The sequence below is a fragment of the Rutidosis leptorrhynchoides genome, chromosome 7, assembly GCF_046630445.1.
Source record: "Rutidosis leptorrhynchoides isolate AG116_Rl617_1_P2 chromosome 7, CSIRO_AGI_Rlap_v1, whole genome shotgun sequence".
NCBI classification, from domain to species: Eukaryota; Viridiplantae; Streptophyta; class Magnoliopsida; order Asterales; family Asteraceae; genus Rutidosis; species Rutidosis leptorrhynchoides.
In genome coordinates this window covers 256,056,720-256,066,930 of record NC_092339.1, presented here as the reverse complement: position 1 = coordinate 256,066,930, position 10,211 = coordinate 256,056,720, and positions in this window count along the sequence as shown.

Here is a 10,211-nt window from a genome sequence, read left to right as displayed (position 1 = left end):
ACTGAGAGCACCGTGATGCCTTAGCCGGAACCAACATGCTGTCAGCATCGTCACGGCATTGAAACCCGACTAGGATACTCTCCCGGGACAAGCACGATGTCCCGGAGAAAGTACATTGCCCTGTAGCAAACACTTCATCCCGGAACGAGTACCTGACAACGGAACAAGCATGTAAGCAAGTTGCATGCCACGTCAGCCCGGGAATCTAGGGAAGTTTGTTAGGATCTGTTATTCCCATGAAAAGGACAGGTGCCACGTCACCTCTTGGGATGGACAAAGTTCGTTACAACCATGAAAGGGACATGTGACACGTCATCATTCCCTCCTAACATCTATAAATATGCAAACAAGATCTTTCATTTAGATAACACTAGATGCATTAAATGTTACTCTGCCCAAATCAATTGCGATAGCATTACTCCAGTCGTTAAATCAATTCCGGCCGGTGCTCCGATCATCGTCGGAATTAATCCTCACTCTTAGATATTAACTTATTCGATTCCAATCGAATAAGGTTAATTCAATCAATTGTTTTACGCCCTTGGAATCCAGATTCCAAATCGGGGTTTGCACAATTATTGGAGTTAAAACATTCGACTTACTATTTTTCCCAAATCAAGCACTCAAACCTGAAATTTACTTTAAACAAGACGATTTTGGTTTGATCAAATGGCGCCATCCGTGGGATGAACAACACAATGAAACCAAGTAGCGAAACAGCAAGCAAGAAAGGAACGAATGACGACGTTCAACCACCTCTAAACAAAGGAAGCTCACCACCGGTGGAGCCACCTCAACCTCAAAAACAATCAATCGCTCACATTCACTCCGATGACGCGTCGGGAGACGAGATGAATGTCTCCGACGACGACGAGGATACATATGAGAGAACACCACTCGGTGGAGAGAGGTTGAAGTTCGGCACCCTAGGTCTTAAAACTGGTGGTTCAAGCGGCATCGGATCGTCTCACAATGACACCGGCACGATCACCAAAATGATCTCAGCCGACGTCGAGAAACAAGTGATCGAAAAGCTAAAGTCCATGCTGAACGATAGCAGTCTAGCAGAGAAGCAGCAATCGCAAACTCTAGACATTCTGAAAACCAGCCCAATGTTAAACGTCGACGCGAGAAGCGAGGGTGTCACCAAAGCTGCCGCAAACGCATGGCTGACCGAGCTCCTCGTGCAGGCTGCGCCGCCGGCATACAAACACTCGCTGTCGCAACCTGCCGTCCAGGGGACTGCACTCGAAAATCTGTTCGCCCTAATCATCGGTAACAAAGCAAAGCGATCGGTTGAGATGTCAGCTACTATCCAGAAGCTGTGTGAACGGAACGCTAGCTGCATACTCCCTGCTAACATCGTCATACCGGTCACTTTGGGGGTGTACAATGGCACTATTGACCAGGACGATTTCCTATAGATCTTTGAGGACGCCATGAAAACCTAACATTGGAGTCATGAGGTAGCGTGTCATCTCTTTCCGACTGTGCTACAGTCGGTTGCCAGGGAGTGGATTGCAAAATTACTACCTAATGGAATCACATGCTTCGCGGACTTGCGGAAAAAGTTTCTCATACAATATCATAACCTCCACCGACACACGTACAAACATCTGTACGCCCACGAAATCCCGATGTACCGGGAGAGAAAATTGAAAGTTTCATCACGAGATACATGCTGGAATGTCAAAAAATCCCAGGACTCCCGGAAACACAACAGATTTCCGGATTCATAACATGCCTGGACAAAGATGCACACCCGTCTATTGTCTCTGAACTTCGATGGAACATCCCGGGTACATTTACAGATGCTGTGACGGTAGCAAGGCAATACCGACACTCTGGGAGGGAGAAACAGGCCAGGTATCACCGGGAAGAGAAGAAAAGAGAAGAGGAAAGGAGAAGCGACAGCAGGCACCGTCATGACAGCAGCAGACGTAGCGAAAGTCATCACAAAAACCACAATAGCCACGGCAAAAGCCATGACAGCCACAGACATGACAGGAGCAGTCGAAAGCTATATGATAAAGGGTCCCTAATCGACAGCCTATCCAAAACTCCAAGGGAAATACTGTTAACAGAACCCGTCAAGGCAAAGTTTACCGCTCCGGCACCACTGGAAAAACGTGACGGTCAAAAGTCAGATAAGTATTGTGAGTTCCATGAAGACAATGGCCATGACATCGATGAATGCAAGGCACTGATATGCGAAATCATCGCCAAAATCATAGCAGGTGAGCTCAATCACTTGTTGTCAGGACGAAAGTTCAAAAAGGCTGATCCCAACAAAACGTTCAGTTGGCAGAAGGAAGATGGAAAGAAACGTGAGAAGGTGAAAGATAAAGTTGTCATCAACATGATCAACGTCGAGAAGGACGCGTTTTTCCTGCGGAGCTCCTGGAAAGATGCTGCCATTACATTCTCGGGAATACCGCCACGTTACTCTTGGGATGAACCGGTAGTCGTTACCGGTCTGTTAGATGGGTTCCCTGTGAGCGAAAGGTACACCGGCACGGGAAGTGAAGTCAAAGTCTTGTATTCTCATTGCCTTTCTCGGCTCCCAAAATGTGTCGGAAGGAAGACGAGACAATCTAACGCCGTCATCTCCGGATTCACAGGTTGCACTGAAGAAGCAATTGGTAGGCTCAAGGAAAGGGTCACTGTGGGCGTTCAACCCTACCTCTGTAGCAAAGTCATCGACTTTATGTCGTCAAATCTGCGACTGCTACAAACGTGATACTAGGAAGACAATTCTTCAAGAAGTTCGGTGCAATAGCGTCTACCACTCATGGCATACTCAAGCTACCAACCCAGCAAGGCGTGCCCACGGTTCAATCCATTCGACAACCTTTTCCCGGGAATGAAGGCATTCAAGATGGGTACTACGCCGAATCATGGAGGACACCACACGTCATGAAAGAAAAGCGTGTTTCTGTCCTCAAAAGGCTAACCTTCTTCTCCCCATCGGAACACCCCTGTAGCAAAAATTCAGTCATGATTAATGCAGCAGGGAAGGCAGTTGCCGACAGACATCGCTGGTCAAGATGGGAGAAATCATTTAACAGTGTGCGTGAAAAGGCTAAACCCCTTAATCCGACACTCAAGCGTTCAAGGACTGAAAGTTGTAAAAGCTCCAACCGAGACATGATAGCTGTTGAAGAAAACGAAAGTGGCTGAATGGAGCAACTGAAATTTAGATAGATACCGTGATTGAAACTGATCACTTCAGCCCATGGTTATCTTGATGTTTGTCTTTTTCTTTTTAATAAAGAACTCATGTATGTTTTTCCTTTTTAAGGAACTAATAAAAGCATTCTACCATTTACAATAACTTTGTCATTACGTTATTTAAAACGATGTTCAAATAATTATAACTGGCTAGCGGCAGACGGATTCCGGCATCCACAAAAGTCCCATGCACGTTATTTTGTACCCCCTTAAGAGGTGATTTTCTAGCCCTCGTCGGTACAAGTTTATACTGATAAAATTCCAATGAGTAGATGGCATTGATATGGCCGAAATGGACTGTTTTTAATTGTGCGGTGTCGTCAGGCCGCTCCTCGCCAGGATCAGCCACTCGTGGGAGAGGGTACTGTTTTAAATTTATATTTAGCTGGGCCTAAATCTTACTACTCCTTATAAGTAAGGGAAGTATGACCTAGAGTCGTATTTTTGAGATATCAGTAACATCGAACCTATATTTTAGCCTAAGATAGTTAGGGAGAAGTGAATGTTTATTTTGGGATTTTCTAGTTTATAAGACAGGTAAAGTAAATGCGATAAAATTTGTAATTCAGATAAGGTTAAAGTAAGTGCATACGATGGTTTCATCAGTTATGTTGCCGAGATTATGGAATGCTGGCTCATGAATAGGCAGAGGCCTTATATTCATTACACTAGTCCTAAACGCCCCTGTCATAAGACATGTCACTGGGTACTGCGTTAGGCTTAAAGATTCTGAATAGACAGCAACGTCCCTTACCCCCGATGCCCGTGCAGTCTGACTACAGGCATACACGTTCAGACGGCTCATCGAATTGAGAGACTCGGTTGGGTGATGTATTAACATTCCAAAATGGTCAAAACTTTCTTAAGCATAATAGAATACATGGTTTACCATATCCGAGAGACGTGATGTGTTTCAATGCTTTCGTTAATAATTGGTAAAGATAGTTAGGCCCTTAAAAAGAGTTCAACCATAAAGAACACCATGGCCAAGTCAAGTTGACTTCCATGAACACGTTCGGTTATCCTAACGGTCCAATCCTTTATGTGTCTAAACAAACATTTCCTTAATTAACAAAGAATCCCTCAAGCGGGGTGCAATGCTTGAGACCGATTTATGGTGCAGTGTACTGGTCAACATTAACCGTGTTCCATGGCCTTACTTAGCAGAGGTATAGCTTACAACAACCGCTGTGCTTCAGCGTGCACGTACGAAGTTTATATGCTTGGTGACTACACTAGCATGGTCTAGGACCGACAATGTACTAAGGGTCTAGTCAGATGTTTCACTACGAAAGAGTCCTCAGTCGGAATTCAAAGCTCGATAGACTTACTATAACCGGTGTGCCTCGGTCGATCTTACGTTGTATCCGATAGACTTCTCTTACCAAGGGGTGACATAGATAGTGTACTCTGAATCAGGGTTCGCAACTTCCCAATAACAGAGCCTATAACTACGTTCTATTAGTTGGAAAAGCGATTGAGTTTAAAGCATAATCGGAAAGCATTTCGACAGCATACATAAACCATAATATTATTTCGGCATTATAACTGCTTACATCATAGCATACACTAAAGAAACTACTCGCTAATCATGACAACAATATCGTAAAACATTATATAAGATAAAGGATAGAAGCACCAGTAGATTAAACGAGTTCTGAATACAAAAGTGACAACTTCAAGACTCCAGACCGCTCCTAATACAATCTTCAGCATTCTTCTCCGGGTACTAGGTTTTCCGCACGGAGTCGAATGCCTTGAGAGTATGACTAATATTGTACAAGAGAGAGAAAGAAGTGAATTGAAGTATGTGTTGGAATGAATGACAAAGACCCTTTAAATAGACTTGGAATTTGCCAGAATACGCCTAGCAGGCCGCATGGCAGGCCGTATGGTGGGACGTATTTGGCAGGCCGTATTGCTGGCAGACTGCATGGTGGGCCATGTGTTGGGGCGTGTATCTATACAGGCAGGCCGTATGGCAGGCCGGATTTGATGCTGGTCAGCCTTGATTCCCTGGATCGTAACTTGATTTCTTGTCTTTCACCGTTTTTGCTCTAGAATCTTCGTTTTAGCTCCGATTCTCTTGATTCTTTTTGCACCGCCTTCGTAATTACTTTTTCTCTAATTCTAACCAACGAAGTGGGTATTTTGCAGACAAAGTTCGAATCTTTCTTGTTTTTGGGCCTTAATACCGGGGTGAAAACGTGACTCTCAATTTTGCCCACACTTAGACTTTGCTTGTCCTCAAGCAAACTCTCATTTTTTAAGAATCTTTTCGGTGTTTCTTTTCTAATAGCCTAAGCGGTTTGCTTTTATTATAAGATCAAAAAGATAAGGTGAGTCATCTATAGTAGGATTGAAATTATCTATGTAAGCATGCGAGGATGTTACATGACATAGGCAAGCTTTCACGGGTCACTCAAATCACTCAAGTGTTTAGGGTTCCCTATAGATCTAAGAAATGAAGTACGCTCATAGCTAGTCATACTGCACCCATTGTCATAGGCTTGATAAAGACTTAAATCCTTGCTGCTAATACGAGAACGGTAGTAATCTCAGCTTAATAGGTCATTTGTCAATGATGGGAAAGGAATTTTGGAGTGGTAGTGAAGTTGTTTTTGAAGGGTGAGATAAAAGGGTAATGTAGTCTTTACACAGACTTTTATTCGGATAGATAGGAGTGCTGAAGTATTTTGAGAAGCACTTTTGAACTTTTTCTTCATTTGATAATCATTTTCGGTCGAGTCCTCTTCGGCATTTCTCTTATTTAATTCTGCTCCTTTTTTCAGAACTTGAAAATATCATCATTTTTTTTTGGGGACTTCATCTCGAGAAACTTTTTGCCGGTTAACTTTTTCAAGACCTTTTCCATGATACTTGAGAGGTTTATAACATCGGGTTTTCGGAAGGAATCTCATTTTCTGGATTTTTCGAGAGATGGTAAAGGTGATATGGATGTGGTGGTGGAGTAGAAGTAGTGGAGGTGCGGAAGGTTTATGTTTGACAAATGGCTAGCTATTTTGAGTACAACCGAACCACGTTTCGCTGCTTGGAGATGTAGATCTAAAGCAAGTTCTGATTCTGAGCACAGGCATCGGCACTCTCAACGGAAAATAGTGAAGCATTAAAGATGAATGTTGGTCTTATTTGGGGTGCCTCACCATAATCAATTTAGGTCGATAATGCCTTAGTCATGCAATGCTCTATTAGAGATTTCAATCTAACAAGAATTCTACCTTACTTAAGCCTTATTTTTATTGACAAACGTTTTAGGTTTTTAAAAATACTCTTTCGAAAAGGGTTTCTTTTTGCAAAAAATTTTGAAATTTGGCTTAAAGACTTGGAATCTTCGTAATGGTTTATTATAATACAACATAAAAAGATACCAACATCCCACACTTAGACAAACATTGTCCTCAATGTTCCTAGTGTATCCCACACTTAGGAGTTTAAGTTGAAGATTTAGGAATATTTGTCTAGTGTTTTAGTTGGGTGTTATCCCACACTTAGTGAAAAGCTAGGATGTGGCATAGTTTGAATCTTGATCTAGTAGCAAAAAGAAAGAAATACCCCTAGCAGATGCGGCTGGCTTCCTTGCTTCTTTATCGGCTTATTTGTCATCCTTTATTCTTCTACTCTACTTTATTGCATGGGTTGCCTCCCGAGAAGCGCTTTTGTTTAAGGTCGTTGGCTCGACCATAGTGATGCTTCAAAAAGCAAACAATCCTCGCTGATGGTTGTGATCTTGGTCTTCTTGAGGGAATGTGAGTCTTGGTGGATAAATCCTGAGAAAGTTTCGGACCAATAGTGGTAACAGGTCTGGTACTTCTCTTGAAGTTCTTCTGAAAGATAAGTAGTGCATAGTTTCGGATCTAGATAAGTCTTGAAGTCCGATGAGAATATGATCCACAGCCCTACTGGTTGACCCATGAATGTCAATCATAGAAGCAGTGCTGGTGTTGATGATTTCTCTGATGGGATGCTCATTTCGGAGGTCTTCAAACAATGTAAAAAACTGTATCTTTAGAATTTCGAAGTCTTCAGAATGGGGATCTCCACAGTAGGAGTCGGTTGCTTTGCACAGATTAGTTAAGAGACGAAGCTGGAAAGAAGTGAACAGCAATCCTGATCCGAGTATTAATTTCACCGTCTTTGAGTATATCTCCCGACATCCAGCTTTAAATGTGAAACTAGGATCTGTGGACTCGTGGAAGATACGTGATAGCTGCTTCGTAACATATGTGGCAATGTTGACTCGATCTGGTTCAAGATGAGAGAACGGATTGTTTCGCCTTGCTTCCTCCATAACAGCGTCTTGTAACTCTTTGATAATCAGATCAGCGTGATGATCAATTGTTACATAAATCACTAGTCTGTCTGGTGTGCTTTCGAAATTATCTCTATCCAGAAGAGCGAAAAGACTGTGAATATCCTCGACCATTTTCAAATTAGAGTGATAAGTCGGGCGTCCGGTGGAAAGATCCATATGCTTCCGGATGAGAGTCAGTAGTGCTCGTTGGTTTCGTGAGAACGGAAGTGCAGATCCGGCTAAGGCGTTATAAACCCTAGAGTAAATGATCTTCTGATCTCGACAGAATCTTGTTTCGAGAATAGTGCAAACCAGTGAATTATGCTCTCGTTGCCTTTCTTCGTGATTGATATGATCGTGAAGAGAATTGATAAAGTCTTGAATGCGTTCTTCTAGGATTTCAACATCATTGTCTTCTCTTTGGAGATAGAGGTGGTGTTCTTCTCTAATAGCCATAATTCGTTCTGTTAAGCGTAGCGAAAAGTCAAATGTTGACTTTCGGATGGCTTCGAGAATGTCTTCAAATTCATCGGTATCATTGATGAATGTGATCATGTCTGCATGTGTGGATATAACCGGAATTCGATCTGAAGAAGAGTCCGGCTCCCCTTGATCTGGTTCGGTTGGAGAGTGTGAGTTATTCAGAATGTCTTCATGTTGCTCTTCCTCGTCATCATCGGTATCTGGTTCCTCTGAGGATGCGTCTGATGAATGGGTTTCTTCAGTATTCTGATTCTCCACTTTGATACTTACAGGATCAATTTCTATATCCTTAACCTCAGCCTTGTCGGTCTTCTTCTTGAAGCGAATGATTAAACTGTGATCTTTTGTCTCAAGCCTCATTATTTCTTCATGACGCTCAGTGCTTGGAACGGGTATTGTCGCAGTTTCTTTTATGTCTTCCATTTCCTCTTCCTCCTCAGATTCCTCCTCTTCCTCTATTTCTTCGCTGGGATCCTCTTCTTCCTTTTCTGGGTCGTTTACAGACTGTGATTCGACACCCATCTCGACATCTTCGGCTGGTAGTAAAGACTCGTCATCGGAAGTGATCCGTCAGGTGGAAATAGCAAACATCTCTGCCTATCCAGAAAGATCGGTTGGTCGGTCAATTTTGAAGGTAACGCTCTCCCCATGTGATCGTAAGATCAAGGTTTGATTGTACACATCAATGACAGTCCTAGCCGTATTCATAAAAGGCCTTCCTAACACTACTGGGTTGTGTAGGTCTTCCTTGATATCCATTAGTATGAAATTTGTAGGGTACAAGAATTTGTCCATTTTCACTAAGACGTTCTCAACTATGCCCTTAGGATACCGAATTGTATGATCGGCAAGTTGGATTGTCATTTTGGTTGGTGACAAGTCTCCTAACTCTAATCTCTTGTAGAGAGAGTAGGGGATTAGGTTAATACTTGCTCCTAAATCTGCTAGCGCATGAATGGTTCCATATTGGTAGATTGAACACCGAAAAACGAATCGGCCCGTATCTCCTAGCTTAGGTAGTAGAGAGTTTTTGAGTAATACAGAGCATTCTTCACTCAGTGGAATTTTGTTAAAGTCTGGTATCCTCTCCTTTGTAGAAAGAAGCCTTTGGATGTATCTCTTCTGGTTGGGAACTTTGGACATGGTGTCCAGGAATCTGCCATCTAGTTTGAAGGAATCAATCTTGGATGGTTCTCCTTGTAGCCTTCCAGGATAAGGTACGCGAACTGGAGTTTCAGGGGTCAGCTTCTGAGTATATGTCGATTTGTTCTTGAGCCTAGTTGACCTTCTCTGTGGTTCTTCCTCTGGGATTACGGAATCCATTTGCTTTGCCTCTTCTATGTGGGGATTTTGGATAGTATTACTTGGCAATCTTCCCTGCGGTCGGGTTTCAAGGCGTTGTGATAACTGTCCGAGCTGCGTTTCCAAACTTTTGAGCAGAGCCAATTGATTTCTCATTAGTATCTCCGTCTGATCTTGTCTGGCTGCAGTTCTCTGATTTAGCTTTTGTTGTCCTTGGATGAATTGAGTTAACTGATCATCAGCTCCGAGAGTGGGGTTAGCTGCTTTTGTAATCTGGGTGGTAGGGGAATTTTCCTCAGCTGGGGACCAGTGAGTGGAAGTGGTTGATCGTAGGTCAATTGAGATTGTTGGGCTGGGTAAGGTGGATAGCGATAGCGGAAAGGTTGATTGCTTCGCTGAAATTGATTAACCCTAGGTGGTTGATTGAATTCGGGATTTGGTGGACGAGCTGGGTATTGGACGTAACAGACTGAACCGTCAGAGTTTTCGTACTCAACTTGATATTCTTCAGTAGGTTGCGAGTTGGTACAATTAACACAAGTCTGAGCTTGGTTAACCTGCTGCGGCTGCGTCTTCAATTCTCCGAGTTGTTTAGCAAGAGATTCCATCTTGTCCGTGAGGGATTTGATGGCCTCCGTTTGATTATTAAGTGTAGAGAGTGGGGCAGATGATGAAGTTGTTTCACCACTGTTCCAGTCATGATGATGCATCGTCATGTTTTCGAGCAATTCCCATGCTTCGTATGCGGTTTGGTTCATCAGATTCCCTTGAGCTGCTGCATCGATCGTCATCCTATGATTTACCATAAGACCATTGTAGAAGGTGCAGATTTGGGCTGACCGTTCTAGCTGGTGATTAGGGCATTCCTTCAGCAGGGTTTTGA